At 31.2% G+C, this 18,033-nt stretch overlaps 1 protein-coding gene across 1 annotated transcript in view; it reads left to right on the top strand.

Annotated features, from left to right (window-relative positions):
* Positions 1-18,033, top strand: part of LOC124355807 (Down syndrome cell adhesion molecule-like protein Dscam2) — a 487,821-nt gene that overhangs the window by 136,476 nt on the left and 333,312 nt on the right. Inside the window, exon 3 of the mRNA XM_046806962.1 lies at positions 14,370-14,417. The gene's annotated coding sequence lies outside the window, so the exon portion shown is untranslated. The remainder of the gene's footprint in view (positions 1-14,369; positions 14,418-18,033) is intronic.

The raw sequence follows: 18,033 nt of genomic DNA on the forward strand, positions 1-18,033 counted from the left end.
GTTAAGTAGAATCAAAATATAACGAAATTTATTACAAAATTATGAGCGAAATCTACATTCGAATGTCTAATACTTATTTTTTTAATATATATACCTACAGTAGAATAGCTCTTATTTATTTTTTAAGAAACTTCAATGAATTTACAGTTGTGTTTCTGGAGGTGAATGCTTGCCAAAGCTATTTTCCTCTAATCGAGTATTTATGGAATGTCAGAGCTTTTTCTCTAATGTAGGGCGGTTTTGGGATTCTCTTTTGGAATTACCAGGACAGATCAGTAAGTAAATAAGTTTTGTTCACAATCAATCGAAAGTTTAATGTATACCTACAATGCATAAAAATAATCACAGTCGAATCAGTAAGTACTTTTCCGTTAGTTTAAAACAACAACTGCACTTTACGGTATTATAAATTGCCTACTGGTTTCCTGTTTATATATTATTTTGTGTAAAAGTAAATATAATTCCTATTTATTATTAAAAGTTCCCAATTATGAGCGGTAATAATTTTTTGTTGAACTAAACCCTATTCTTATGTTCTAAACACTATAATACTATAAATCCTACTAAGGTTATGTTTACTTAACAATTCAAAGTTTTACAATTATTTTTTATTATATGGTAAAAAAGAAAAAAACTAATATTCGGAAAATAATGATACGCTAGTCCTTGATGTGAGGCATCAGCAGCAAAAAGCTGTGTTGGAACTGAACATACATAATGACTCAAAACGTAATAGTAATATAATATCTATATGTTAGCATACAGATGTATTGCTTGTTATAAAGTATTAGTTGGAGATCACCATTGGGGGAATTAGGACCTTGAGGGTAGGAGCAATAACATGAAATATTTTAGATATTATATTAAGTACAGACACAAACATCCTGATGTAAAGCAAGATACTTATGCGAAGAAATAAGTTATAATACAATATTAACATGTATATTGATTGGACCTTGCTGGGAATATACAGTTCATAATTTATAACTCTGGGATCCTAATTTATTTATTTCATTACCCTGGAGAAAAAGGGCACTTCAACGTGTAACACATTTGTAAAACAACGTGTAACACATCCATTTCTGTGAAACAATACTATCCACGTATAATAAAATACCTCTATATTTAGCCATTTTCACGTAAAATCTCAATTATTCGATTTCTTGTTTATCTGACAGGAGCATTATTATAAAAAGCTCTCTTAATTATAAATAGCCTAAGCAACGAGGAAACCTAGTGAGTTGGAACAAGTGTCCAGGAATAAAAATTAAGACTGATAAGTAGAGCATTCGTCATCACAAACCGTCTATTGCAAAAGTAATTATTACACTTCAACATAAAAAAATTTTTCATACACTCTAATCGTAATACTGACCGAATTACTGATTGGAAAAATCTCTGTGTTATAAAAATCTGTTTGTTGTTTAAGGGCATAAATAATTAGTTTTAGTACACGTACTGACAGCAGACAAAGTAATGTATTGGTAGTTAATATTCACAGTATTACCAATAAATCGGGTATTTACTGACAACCGTGCCTCAATATGCTCGTACATTTAATTAATGTTAGAGCTTTTTAAATGGCGCAAATCATAAAACAGTATTTGTTTTTAATTACTCGTTTAAATGTTTTCGTACTAAACTCATTATATTAACTGTAATTTCACCAATAAATTTCTGCATTTTTAGAATAATAAAAGGGTATATAATCTGAGAAAGAAAATAAAATAATAATAATTATTTATTGAACCATATCATAGTTGAAGATATTACACCATCATCAAATACAGACTTTCCACAAAATAACTCCTGGTTAAATATTTTAATCAAACAATAAACTTAATTTCATGTGTTACACCGGTACATGGTTTTAAAGGTTATATAATAAATTTCAATGGATACAGCGTTAGTAGCACTGCAGATACAAAAACGATAGTCTAGCTCTTCCCATGTCCAGGCCAACATGTCTAGGGTTACTGTTGCCACGCATGAAATATCGGTTGTTTGAGATAGTTCACATTTCTAATATTCTCTGCATGTATGAGGTTCTTGAAATGAATCCATAATAAAAAGTCTACAGGAATGGCCAAGGAATAAGCCAGTCCCTTCCAATCCACATGTTGCCGAACCAAGTATCCAATGTTTCTATCACAGGTAACTAAAGTGTGACAGTGCTCTATCTTGCCGAAAGTGAACTAAATCCTTCTCCACCTCAATGTCTTATAGCTGAGGAAAACCACACTCGACCTGTCACAATAGACATCACCATCGATAATGTTTTCAACCAAAATTAAGGGCCCTATAACTTTGACATGCATAGGACCACATCAAACGTCCACTTTGGTATAATGTCACGTTGATACTCAATGATTTAATGACATGGATTAGAACCATAAATTATGCAACTGTGTCGGTTAACAGTACCGTTTACATGACAAGTTGCCTCATCAGTAAAAATGATATTTTTTTAAATAATCGATATTTTCCTTACTTCTGTCGAATTTAGTAATAGCTAATTGTAATATCTTGTTCTTGTCTGTTGGTTTAGTTCAGTAAAAACGTTATAGCTTGTACACAGTTAAATAAAGCCTTTTTTAATACCTTCTGAACAGTTTATTTAGGAATTCGCAACTCGAGGCTGCGTCGTGTTCATAATCTCGTCTGATACATAAGGCCTACCAGGCGACTTTAGTTTAAATACACTTCCAGTTTCTTTATATACAGATAGCCATTGCCGAGTGGTTTTATCAGTAGAAACACCTCCATCAAAATAGTGTTGAAAGTTCCTCTGAACCATAACAAGCCAAATTGCGTATTTTGTTGAGTCGCCATTGCACTGCATTAATTGAGTGAGTGTTTGCTACGGTATTTTCTGCCAACAATCAGCATTACTGTCAACTACTGTTGATGAAAACCCCGAACTATCGATCAGGCAATATATACTTGCTTGCTTGTTAACACAGTCATTCTGGCCAGGACATGAGAAGAGGTAGAATAACGTTTTAATGTAACACATTAATGAACCTCAAAACAACGGAGTTACTTTGTTGAAACCCTGTAATGTGGATTTAAAAACGCCACATTTCCCTATTATTTTGTAACCATGTCGTTAACACGTAACATTGATACATTCGTAAGCTAATTACGAAACACAGTAAACATAATGGACCCGAGGTGTTGTCTGATGAGGCCCTCGTTAACTTGCCAATGTAAACAATACAGCTCCAAGCATGCAACGTAACATGTGACATCACTGTATCACAACGTGCAGAAAATATTCCATTCTGTATCTCGCATGAAACCCCGAATTCTGCTTTTACATATCTATGATTTTTCTGTTTTGCAGGTTTAAAATGCCCAATACGTACCACGACTTGTCCAGTTTCCAAATCCAAACAATGAGAACTACAAAAATTAAAGTTAAGGCTTGAAAAGTATACAGTTATATTTAATTAGTTAATTTGCAAAGTTTACTTATATTCGATAAAGGTTTACGTAAATAGGCTATTAAAGATGGTCTGGCGGGAATAATTGTTGAATGATTTCCAAATATAAACTAGGGATGGTGTTAACTACTTATAAATCTGTCATATAATTTATAAATTATTTAAAATTTTCTTAGTATCTACCTATTAACAGAGTTATCAACATGTGTGTTTCTTTTACATTTATATTTAGAAATAAATGTAATTGAAGCTCCTAATTGGAATGGAGTTAATATAACTTAAAAAAATTATAAATAATTTACAAACCGGTTGACTAGTACTAGTGAATATTTTTAGCTTAATTTCATAGAAAATTATAAACTAAAATTACTATGATCCCCTAACACAAATAAGGTGTTTCCATTTTCGTCAATCATATCCCCCAGAAACTTGTAATTGTGTACACTATACAACATAACGTAGGTCTGTGAACATGATAGTTACCATTATTTATACTTGATTAAAACTCAACTAGGTACACTACTAGGTTATTTTACAAACATAATCTCGAATGGCATTCAACGTTTTTATTTTATTGCAACCTATAACGTTCCCAGTTTAGAAACCGTTAGTTTTAGTATAAAAGTTATTATATTTTAAGTTTAGATAATGGAGTTTCCATATTTCAAAAGTAATATAATTTTATTTATATAACAATCATTAGAGTCCTCATACCATTGGTGTTGCTCAATCTTTCTAAACTAATAAAAAAGGCTTCTATGTGATACTGAAGACGGCAACAATACCTTAAACCCTCCTTTCTTCTGTCTGTGCCGGAAGGGATATTTAAAATTTAAATGGGCAAAAAGTCTTCCCATGGTAATACCACAATTTTCCGTTGTTCTATTTTGATTGTTTTAGATTTATTTTTATACGTTACACACACACACACACACACACACACACACACACACACACACACACACACACACACACACACACACACACACACACACACACACACACATATATATATATACACACATATATATATATATACACACACACACACACACACACACACACACATAATATGTGTAGGCATAATGTGATGGAAATGTTTTTATTTGTGTACAAAAAGTTCATTTTTATTCTTTACCTTCAACAGCAGTACAAAATCAAATATTACAAAGGACTTTCATTTATTTTGGCTTATGTACATATCCAGAACTTTTATATGATTTAAACCCTATTGTAAATATTTATCAAATAACAATGGACACATAATGTCACACATACTTCAGGTCACAAAAAAATAGAAAATAATAAATAATTTGAAATAGTTTTTGTCCAAAATGTGACTGTCAGTATGGACTAGATTATATTATTTATAATTCTTATATACTATAAGGATGTAGTAATTAAAATCATACCAGCCCTTTCCTGAAGAAAGACTTACGAAGTATTCATAAAGTGTCAACGTCTTTACCTCTATCTTGCACCCCATTACAAGATGAATGTTATCAGTCATCAGTTAATAATAAGAAAAGGTTTAGGTGTTATAAAAATGGAATTGATATATGACCATAAAGAGGTGAAAATTGACTTTGCGAGCTATAAATATTGCAATAGCTTTATTTAAGGTAAGTTATTCCCTATTGGGTATGTGTAAACTATGATTTTCATTACCACTGACTATAGGTTACTTAAAAATATAATAGACAAAAAAATGTATATATATATATATATACACATATATATTATATATAATTTTATACATATGCAATTATATAAATGTATATAATTTTAATTTGCTCCCTAACATTAATTACTCAAAATTGGTATCAATAAAAGGGGAGAACTAAAATGGATTTGGCATTTTCAGCGTAGCATAATGGTTGGGAAAAAGGGAGCTGGCTATGTATTATTAATTATATATATATATATATATATATATATTTATTATTTTTTTTATTTTATTCTGTGTATGTTTTGTAAGTGTACTTGGCAAAGTTGTAATACAATGAAATATTGTACATTCAAAAATTGTTGTTTTCTTTTGAAACTGCTCTAAGAGATTAAATATATAATACATATCACAGTATATATATAAATATATATATATATATATATATATATATATATATACATGTATATGAAATTATCTACCTCAGGTACTTGTAAACAAATCGAATATCGTTTTATATCATTATTAACTGTGCAAAGTTACAATAACATGTTATTTCACCTTAGCTTTTACCTCTCTAAACAACAACTCAAAAAACAATCAATGTTTCCTTTTTTCCGAAATGTTTACAGACATTTGTAATGTTTTTTTTGTTTCATTAAACTCAGAATTTAGGTTAGTTTCGAATATTAAAAAATTAATGTCCGTTGTAGATTTATGAATTGTTTCCCATCGTAAGCAATACATAAATATTTTTAATTAGAGTTAAATCAGGGATCAATTTATATAACTGGCAATCCCGATAACGTTAAAATACGTGACCTAGAAATGAGAGAAATCTCAGAAACCTCATTAACTTACTTCTAAAACAAGGACAGTTGCTGAGGTAAGCAGTCGCCGCTAGATATATTTCATTTGTTTTGTTCTTCATAAGGCTAGGATATTTTATTCCTGGTAATGTGAATAATAGTTCCAATAAGGCCAAAAGTCAATCTAGTATCGTTTTGTTTAGAAAACCTAGTAACAGTAATTTTGCTATTAATAATAATGGAATGTAGTAGATTTAAAATATATGAACTTGCTAAATAAAATCAATAAGTAATACGTAACAGAATCAAATGAATTAATACTTTCGAAATATGCTTATATATTTCAGTTAATAATACCTTTATCGTTATTTTGATAGATTAATTCACTGTATCTATTTTACTCAGAGTATGGACCTGAGGTGTCAAGTAATGATCCTCATTAAATAATCAATTTTAACGCGACTGATTCTATCGTGTGACGTCACCTAAAACGGAAATTTTTTTATTAATATTTTTCTGCAATTTTTTCTGCAAATAATATGTTAGTAATAATTTAAATGCAACTTTCGGCGTTTAATATAACTTCAAGTGGACAAGTGATCAAAGAAAGAGGTAACGATAGTGTGGGTAAGGAAGTATTATATGTTAGGTCTTTATAAGGACAAAAGGAAGGCAACTCTAGTCTCAGCAGTTAATCGTTGTACAACTTACGAGAAAGAACCTTCATTTGAATATATATCATGAATCGTCCATCATAAAACCACACAGATAGAGAAAATAATTAATTTGTTATGTATTTAATGTTACAAGAAAACAGTGCAAGTTAATAATTTAATAGCAATAACTTTCACAAAACTCTCTATTATTTCGTTTATGAGTAGTTTTATTACATTTATCAAACTTCCTGAGGTTAGGGGTCTAATACGCATAATTTTTATTTGTATACTACTGTCATCAATGTGCCTGAATGTGAAACTACTCAGAAATCAATTACATAAAGGCGTTGTGAATCACAATTGATACTTTATTACTGAATTTAATCGGGTTTAAGTAAACCCCTAAATAATATTTTAGTTTCAGTAAACTTTTAAGGCGTTTGTTTATATTTAGAATTCGAATGAAGCCTTTTTTACTTTTCCTTCAAATTATGTCCACATTATATTCCATCCATAATTTCATACTTAGGTATTATTAAATTAATCATCAGGTCATTAAGCCAGATTAAAATGTAAAATATTAAACCTAAAAATTAAGAATCGCCGTGTTAAATTTGGTATTATGTTGTTATACGTTATAGAGTATGTTATAATAAAACTTATCCCACCGGAAGGAACTATCGTACTCTAGGGAAGGACTTCTACAATGTTTCATAGGAAAAAAATCTAGGGAAAGTGTTTTCATATTTGGGAACTAAAGGAACAATTTATTAATGTAGGTTTTAACTAATAGCTGTTTCAAATGCACGTACTCAATGTGCAAAAGACCTTTTAAATCGTTTGTTGACGTCATGACTATGTTGATTTTCACAGCATTTTACTCACTATGAGACCGTCTAGTCAAAGATAACGAAAATGCTTATTTGCGACATTAGGTTATTCTTGAATGATGTTTATCCTTCATTTTCGACTATAATATTACAGATGCTTCATATTCTAAATTTAATGTGTTAAATACCTTTTTTCCAACTGTTGTCCCATCCTACCAACACATTTTCAATACCCTATAACATGTAGTTAAGTAAAATTAACAATTTACTGTTTCCTTTATTACACTATGTCCGTATGGTACTCCCCAAAATTAATATACATTTTATTTATTTTGGTAATCTAAATTGTTGACTTACCACTGCGAAAATAAAGAATCTGAAATGCTGGCCAAGTCAGAATACAGTATACAGGATAGCCCTACCCTGGAGAAAAACCTCCGTGTTTTCATTAATACTTGAATAGAGAAAAGGAGTTGCAGGAAGCACTCACTTCTTGTTGTCAATTTAAACTCTTTCTTTTTGTCTTTGTTTAAGTCTGGCATTTCAGAAGATGCTCTCATCAATTGAATGATTGTTTTAGAAAAGGAAATGTCTTGTGAGGAATAATTTTTTAGTTTAAAGTTTTCCTTTCTTTTTAGGTCTCAACAAGTGGAAATCGACACGAAACGTCTGAACGATGAAACACACAAATAAAAAATGCAAAGAAAATTTCATAATTTGCGAAAAGATTAATTTCTGTCTGATATCTCGAGATTACGTAACTTGAATTTAAAAGGAAGCTTAATTTCTATACAATTTATATCAAATTTTGTATCGTTAGAGAACATTTTTACATTAGTATTAGACCATGATTAACCATGTGGTACCGATAATGTCGTAGAATAAACCAATTTTATGACGAAATGAATAAAGTCATTTGTCTTTTTTTAAGTAACAGAGTACTAACATGGTTAACCGGTATAAACCCAACGTATACAGGAGTTGTAAGCTGTCGAAAATGTCTGGAGTTTTCTGCTACTCCAATATTGAAACTATTTGCATATAGTCTTAATATGCACCATAGCAGTATATGTATCTAAACTATTTGCAAGATATTTCCAAAACAATCTCACGAAACATCATCTTACATATACAAGAATGGCTCATGGTTGTGCATACCTATCCATGTGGTATGGCTGAGCGTTACTTAAGGATGTCACGCTGTAGGTTGGTCAAATTTTTCTTCTATCCACATGGGGATTGAAAAAAGTATATCTATTGTGTATATGTATTTCTGTTTGTAGGATATCTTATGAATGAAACGTGCTATAAAGTTGGAATTTTTTATGTAACTACAGCTTACAGACAATGGTGTGGTGAACTATTACCTCGTATACATTTGGTTACTCAAGCTTAGATTTCATCAACATTACAGGTATATATATTTAGTTTTATAGTTTTTTATAACTTTTTACATAAATTTTTTAACAAATTCAAAATTCAAAACAATATACGGTTATTACTTAAAAATCTGTATATTGCTAACAGAATATTTTTAAGTATATATCGTATTGCAAATGTTTGTGGAAAAGCTACGATAAGTTGATATTTATTATTATTTTATTTATTGTAAAATACTTGAAAACTTTATTTAATCTTCCTAAAAAGTAATACTGAAACTTCAATTAATCTTCAAGTAATCGGTGGGTGGTAGTAGTTGCAATCAAATCATCTCATCTTACAACTTATAAACTCATTACACGTTGATTGTCGTCACCAATTGTTGGAATTCTCATTTTTAAACTGTACACCTTTATGCGGCTCTATCGGCATAAGTGATATCGGCATGCTGATATATAGTAGGCATCAATGATTATTGGAAGATTTCTCACCTCATTTTATATCGTAGAATCATCTTGAAACCTGCAACTTCTAACTGGGTCATTATGGGGTATCATCACATGGATCAATATTTAACTTATTGGACTCTAGAAATTATTGGTATCGGCAAAACAGATATATATATATATATATAAGTTTTACTGTATGTGTTGAGCAAGGCAGTTTGGAAATGTAACCGAGAAGTCTTCGATCGTATTTACATTGAAAGTGACATTTTGACCAATGTAGAGTACAGAAACACACACACATACACATTTTGTCAAACAATAACCGGATGCTGAGTCCGAATTACGAGATTTTATCTGTTACCATAAACCCTAAATTCAAAAGTATTCTTAAGGTCAGGCACGAAAATTTAGAATAGTATCACACCCTGCTCCCACCATATCTGCTGCAATGTGAATTTTTTTAGTTCTCAAAAAGAGAGTAACCGGTGGAAGCCTTTTCTCGACCACATTTACATCACTGGTTAGCTTGGCAGCACGTTATGTAACAATATATCCATTTTAGTAGCTATTTGAAGTTGCTATGGTGTTTTACTGAATAATTCCCACAACTAAAACCAGAGTTGATTACATAGACTTGAAATGTCTACAAGAAAGCTTGTGTTCATAATAAACCAGTCTAGAAATTTAAACAAACCGTACATTTTAAAGAATCAAAGTTAACTAGTTTTAAATAAACTCTATTTTAATCATATTTATAATGGAATACATGAATTACCTCGCTAGTTCGCAGGAAATAAACAGCTAAACAAATAACCTCACACTTCTTTTTATTGTTAACCTCATGATTAGCTTATGGCATTGACACATTCGAAAGCTAATTAATTACAACAGAGTAAACATAGACCCGAGGTGTTGGCTGATGAAACCAGCGCAGCATGTAACATCGCTGTGGCTAAACGTATTATGCATGTATAAGTCCTCCTTAAATTTGTAATGATGTAGGATTTGTCGTGCTTGTGGCTCATTATGTTTAACGAGCAAGGCCTCTCATGTGCGGCAAATAAAACACCTCACGAAAATTAAGTTAAATCAAGTTAAATCTTTAACAGCATATAGAATTATATGATAGACTGTTATGTTATTGGTACATTATATTCCTTCGTTAGGGTTAGGTAAGCTCCTACAGAAAGAGTTTATAGCCGTATGTGTGACTTAGAAGGCAATGTAGATGCTGGGCCGAGTCCAAAGTGGAAAGAAGCCAACACCAGGTGATCGTTAACGTCTTTAAACGATATAACATTTACTTACATCAGCGTAGATATTGATTTATACAATGTACGTTATACATTGCACACGTGAACTATTTATAATCAGTATTTCTTTGCTAACATAAAATGAAGTAGACATTCTATTGTACATTCTGTATATTTTCATGTTTGTTCAAGAACTATGCCAATAACATTGTACCCTATTATATAACGTTCAAGAATAAATGATCAACCACGCTGATCTTGAGTTTCTTGGGAATCGTCTAGCATGTGGCTGGTAATATATTGTATATCACACTGCACCAATATATCATTTTTATAGTTAAGTTAGCCATCGAAGTGTTTTCGTTTCCTTAAAACATACATTGAAAGAACTATCTGGTAAAACTTTTTACTTTTTGTAGTATGATCATGTTAAATTTTTTCTCTTCATGTAGGTAATAAATGGTTTATACGCACATTTCAAAGTAAGAATATTGTGTTATTATGTAATTAAAATTAAATAAGTAAAGATATAACTTTATATTTCTTCTGTATGATAAAAACGACATAACACGGACGAAAAGTGTCTATGGGAGCCTAAACCGTAATCGGCATCGCGTCCCCGTAAAATACAAATACGATTTGAAACAAGATTTTTTCTTTTTCCTATTTGGTTTAAAAGTATAATTTTCTGGACATACAATTTAAAAACGTAAAACACCATACAAAAACATTAGAAGGATGACTCGGTAATTACGGTTTTAGTTACGGATTATTAACGTTAGGTATGAGATTAATTATTAGCATTTTTTTGTGCTTGTTTTGAATAAAGTAATGTACGAGTGTTCGTCATAAATGATTTACTTAACTTTTTAGGGATTAGGGTTTAATTGTTTTATATAAATAATATTTTATATTTAGCTTGGTTAGACATTTGTCTTTACTTTTAAATTTGTTATTAAAACAACATTTGCAATTACTTACAATACATATATATATATATATATATATATATATATATATATATATACATTTATAAAAATATTTAGCAAATTTAGTCATTTAGAGACATCAAAATAAATCTAATTTTACGTAAATGATTGCTTAGTCGTTATGGTTTGGCAGGCAGATGACTTTTTTACAAGAAAGTAAAAAATATATTGCATGGCGCACTATCAGGTCCTATGAGACTTCTAACAGTATTTCATATGTATCTCCATTTTGTATCATTCTCATTTTGTTGTTCGAAGGCTCCTGAACAGCCTTAGTACCCTGTATCATATCAGCACAGGATTTTATTTCCCCGTGCATCGCAAAAAGTTTATCAATTTCGTTTAGAATGATTTTGGATTTTTCAACAAATGAAGGTGCAAAACCGGATCTTTCATCCCGGTCTTGAAAGTTGAGAGCAATGTTGTCATTGCTTTCCAAGAACTATTGCAATAATCGCACCGGTAATTGCTACAAACTTGTTTGTTGGGATTGGACATTTCCAGTCTTTGTGGATAAGAGTCTATTACAGTCGCTTTCTTCACCATTCTGATTTTACTTGTCTCCTAGATGACTTTTTCCTTGATACCAGATGATCTCGGGCACTGGGATGGCCTGTAACATACCATCATATGGATGACACCCTCTGAATGTATTTTCGGTTTAATTGGAAATCCTTTTAGGTTTTCATTTGGTATCTTGGGAGTTCCGCTATTCTCAAAGTTCAGGTTGATAGTTATGTTGCGTCCTCGAGTTTATGGGTGGCCATAGGTTTTTTCCCCTCTATCATTATTCTCAACGTTTTTTTACGTACAACCGAGCTATGTAGTAAACCTTCTTTTCCAATTCCAAGGACATGATCTGGCGAGATCTTTCCTTCACTGCCTTAACGTTGTTGTACCACATACTTGTGGGCTTGGGATCTCGTACTATTCGGCACCCGATAGTGATGCTGGATTCATCGTCCGACTGCTTTGTGAAAGGCCTTTCAGGTGTCTCATCACTGTTGAGATTGAGGTTGATTGTCGCGTTGATCTCTGGTGTTCTTAATCTCTAGCGATGTAAAGTACAAATGTCCATCTTTTCCAATTTTAATTTTATACCTGATATCGACTTCAACGGATGCAGTCCGCGTTTAGATTCGTTGAGAATTCTCGTCAATGTGAAAACGATGAGTTGAACCAAACACCCGATACCAAGTCCAGAACGAGTACCGGTAAATCAATGTCAAACTCAACCTTAACATCGAGACCGAGTCGGAACCCCTTCGATGTTTGTGGATAAGCCTAATCTCCGCTCAGAAAAGGAAGGCAAGCTGGTTATCTTGGAGTGTACGTATCAGCTAATCTGAAACTTGACATAGTATGGTACCAATTGGGCAAACTGCTTACACAAAATATTAAGATATCGCGGAAAATTGAAGAGTATGGAAACCATTTATACTACATAACATTAAAACTCCAGGGTCCTGGCAAGATGGATTCAGGAATTTTTCAATTTAGAATAAAAATCCAAGTGGAGAACCAAATGCTAATCTCACATTGAACGTTGAAATTGTGCCAATGATCAAGGAGGTACAAACATTTTTGGTTTGAGACATTGCGATAAATTTAAGAATGAAGAGGTCCTGACTCAGAGGACCAAAATGTACTGTATTTTACTACGAGTTAGAATAAAATTTAAGACAAATTGACATCCGGTCTTGGATGATACTTTACAGCCATTGCATCAGTAATATCTGGAGATGAAAGGACGGTTTGTACATGAGATAGAAAGGAGACACTTAATAAGGATAAATGCCAACTCACCGATGCTAATGTAGCTTCTTGCCTCCGAAGGGGTAACTTTCAGCTCGTCCAGGCTCCCAGGACTGCTGCAGTGGAATACCTGGAAGAAAGGTGTCACTTGTAACACCTTTATGTTGTTGTTGGCATCAAGGTAGGACACAGGATTATAAAAAAACCATATGTCCATCACACTCGAGGGGAATTCATCAAGGCACTACTTCGGCAACCTCGTTCACAAAAAACATTGGGACCCGGGTGACGGTTATATTACAAACGAGAACGATAAATAGGGCATCGAGACTTAAGACGAGAAAACTACTATAAACAAGAATAAAGGACTAGGCTTTTGTGAGCGACAGCGACTAGAGGATATAATGATCAGATCGACTCTACCGGTACAACTTCTATCTAGTACGAGAAAACAGAGCATCAAAAACAATGACCGCACTACTCTGCCAAAAAAAGAAAAAATACAAGACTTTGAGAGTGACCGCGACCAGAATTTCAAAACGACTCCGACGGTACGACTCACTACTCGGGCGTCTAAGGGATGCTTTTGGACAGGCTGAGAGAGAGAGAGAGAGAGAGAGAGAGAGACCAGGCGATGAGTCTACTAATGAGAGACGGCCGTTAAATCCAAGGATGACTGTTCAGCTCACTAGTTATCGATTTTGCCGGAACTGTTTCACAGACAGCAGCATGTAGGAAGCTATTGAGTATTAAAAACTAAACTATAATCTATTGGATATATTTTAAAATTTGTAAAAATAGTATAATACAGTTTTTATTAGTGAAAAATGTTTTATAAACGTGTAACTCATATTTTTTACTGATATTCTCTCAAAATTCATTTGTGTTTCTCAGATGCTTTCCTTTATATTTTATAAAACAATATAATTTGTAGATATGACTTTGGTAATTAATAGTGAAGTATAACTTATTCATAATAGATCATGTTTGATTATTATTACTGTGTTATAAGGCAACTTATAATATAAGTATGTTTTAAACATTGTTTACTTTAGGTATCTGGATTTCATATTTTGTACGTGTATTTATTTATTTATTGTTTTTCTCTCTCACAACCTGAATATTTTTGTTTCCAGATTAGCGGCATGGTCTAATGCTCTGTACTACGACCATCAATACTCTGGGTATGTACTAGTAATTATAATATTCTAAAATATAAACTTTTGTGGTTTCTGTATAATTTATATTTACTTTTCTAAACCAAAAAATAGGTATATTTGCTTTCTTATAAAATTTTAGCATAAAGTAAAATCAATGTTTCGTTATAAAATAAATGTAGTTTAATTATTTTTTCCCCCACTTTAGTATTCTAATGCGGATATAAAAATTGCTTAAATTCCTGGACGAACTTTAAAATTTTAAAATCACACATTATTGCATTGTAAGCAAATATTCCATAAACCAAAACGAGTCTAAAACTAATGTAATAATTCAATTAGTATTTTCTAATCACTTTTGTAAAAAATTAAAACTTAAAAGATAGTTTGTAAAACTCATACATAATACCACAAATTTTTCAGAAATATAACGCTGCAATAGCTCTAATGATTTGTATATTATTAAATGTAAGTCTTCCTTTTTTCTGCTTGTACAATCGAAATATATAATTGTACGAACAGTAGTTTGCACTACAGATGATTTATGTAGTAATTATTTACACAATTGTATTGAAAATAGATGTGGGTTGATTGCTTGTTCAATCGAAATATAAAATTGTATCAACAGTAGTTTGCACTACAGATGATTTATATAGTAATTATTTACACGATTGTATTGCAAATAGATATGGGTTGATTGCTTGTTCAATCGAAATATAAAATTGTATGAACAGTAGTTTGCACTACAGATGATTTATATAGTAATTATTTACACAATTGTACTGAAAATAGATATGGGTTGATTGCTTGTTCAATCGAAATATAAAATTGTACGAACAGTAGTTTGCACTACATATGATTTATATAGTAATTATTTACACCATTGTATTGAAAATAGATATGGGTTGATTGCTTGTTCAATTGAAATATAAAATTGTAGATGAACAGTAGTTTGCACTACAGATGATTTATATAGTGATTATTTACACAATTCTATATTTTCGATTTATATAGTAATTATTAACACAATTGTATTGAAAATATATGAGTTGATTCCTTCTTTTCAGATTGTTGTAACTAGGAATAATTAGTGTAATGGCTAATCATATTATTGTTAATTTATGTATACCGACAATAAGAATAATAATAATACATACTATGAGATATGACAAAAACATTTTTACTAAACGAACTTTTAAGAGTTACAAATAACAGATATTTTATGTCGCCAGAGCAATTTCTCAAGTTTTTAAATTAAATTATCTAGGGTCAAATATACATATGTTTTGAATAGTATTACACTTACTATTATTTGACACTTATTTATTCTGCATAAGCAATACCATTTCAATTACTTTTAAATAAAGATTGTTATAATGAAAGGAACGATGAGAATGAAGACAGCGTTTTATACATCACAGAATATAACAAGCATTACATCGTAGTACAATTTAAAATTTTACTCTTACAAAATGTAATTCGAAACAGTTGACAATACACTATCACTGCATGCGGTAGGGTGACTCAGCCTCGTGCGGTGTAGAGCAGGTCTATTACAGAGAGCGCGCGGGTCATTTAGTGCTGAATGTTATCTGTCCATCACAAGGGGGAGTGAAGGGTCCTCCTGTAGGTTTCTTTTTATACTCCTCATGGCAACCATCTTTGCATTTAATTTATTAAAACTACCTTTTATTTGCGGTGCATTCTAATTTTATAGATGAAGTGACCCAACAAAAATGTTAATCGTATCTCCTATTTTAAACTAAATATTTGTAGGCTACTTTATAGAAAATCTATATGATGCCTTTGACAAGTGGAATGTTTATACGGGTACGTTATAAGGAGCTGCATTCTATTGTCGAGTGCAAATAAAACTACTCGTACGATTTCTTATCCTCAGGCCTTCTTCACGATTACACGACATTAGGATGGAGAAATTAATAGAATATTGATAACAAGAGTATCAAAAGGGTATAAATGATTTATAATAATGATACTTGGAATTGGGATTGAAGTTCAGAATAGTATATATCACCATTATAATTACATGAAACAATTTGGTAGTGTAACAAAGGAAGTGAGAGCCCAAAATTGACTAATTTCTCAAAACCTTTTTTTCTTTTGACCATTAATTGAACTTGTTCCAAGAGCTTCATAGCAAACTTTTTTTAGCCACCTTTAAATATTTTAATGTTTTATATTTTTTATCCCTGTATTTTTACTATTATTATTGCTTGTACTTTAAGACTCTTACGTCAGTCATCACATTCTTCGTTCTTGTTTAAAGAAATTCCAAACGAATGAGACACTAGTGCACATTAGCCGTACAATTAGGTCTCTGTGGTGTAGGAAAATTTAAATTTTCTCTTGGTTATTTCTCGTATTTTATATCTAAACCAACATATATAAATGCCATAATATATAGCCACGATAGTTTATGGCTAACTTTAAATTAGTTACACTTTAATATGTCCATAGTCCTTAAAGAACATAAAAATATTATATTTATATGAAAGAGAAAATAAAAGTACCGAAGCGATTTTAAAAGATAAAAAATAATTGCCTTACTCTATTAGTGTAGTAAACGAAGCCATTCATGTTCATTATAGCGGGATTTATTGTCAAATGTGTTTTATAAACTAGTCTAAAAAAGTCTAGTGTAACAGGTTTGTATAAATAACAATTTTGAAAGTCATTCAGGGTGTGTTTAAGATTGAAGATAAAACACATTTTGTCCTCACAGGGTGCGATGTCATTGTAAGGAAAAGTATAGTCCTAATTCTAGCAGGGCATTCGATAGAAATGCACAAAGCGAATTACTTATACAACATTATAGATTTTATAAAAGTATACACATAAATTTATGTCATGTTACAATTTTTTTATTTTCGATAATACAATCTTATTAAATTTTCATTCCAAATGTTATGAGAAATATTATTAACCCAATCTCTACATATTATTATCTGTATTAATATTAGATATATATTAGCGAAGAGTATCATAAGAGGTTTTGAAAAAGCTAGGCCAGAACATTGACCGACCATGAATACACCGTGTAAATTAACTGCTGCTGTTTGGAAACAGTTTGTTCTAGCTTGCGGTTTTGGTTAGTGCAGAGACAGACATTGTACACATCCAATCATAGTCTCATTGTTTTTAGTGAATAGGCAAACATCAACTTGTAGCCTCTGCTGATCAAACCGCTTAACAAAGCAAGAGTTCCCCATAAACGTAAGTGTAAATAAAGAACGCCTTCTAATATCTCCAGATACGATCCTAAATCCATTACGAAGAAGAGCTAGCCATCAAGAAAATAAAGTTAAATGAATGTTTTAAATATTTAAGTTCGCAATAGCCAAATACAGAAATCCTGCCGACTGCGACTTAGGGTTGATTGGGAATATTGGTTTCTTTTTAAAAGAGTTTCAAATCACTAAATAGATTCATACTTAAATAGAAGTATTATAAAGTAGAATTTAAAATGTACTTAAATTTCAGTTTGATTTAAAAGTCAAGTACAGAGAAAACCCGTAATTAAATTAAAATTTCCCGTTATTCTATTGAATACTTAATAGGACTTATTAGTGAAAACTTCAACAATAAAAATTCCCAAATAAAAATGATATACAAATTTTAATTA

This window comes from Homalodisca vitripennis, chromosome 2 (genome assembly GCF_021130785.1).
Source record: "Homalodisca vitripennis isolate AUS2020 chromosome 2, UT_GWSS_2.1, whole genome shotgun sequence".
Lineage (NCBI taxonomy): Eukaryota > Metazoa > Arthropoda > Insecta > Hemiptera > Cicadellidae > Homalodisca > Homalodisca vitripennis.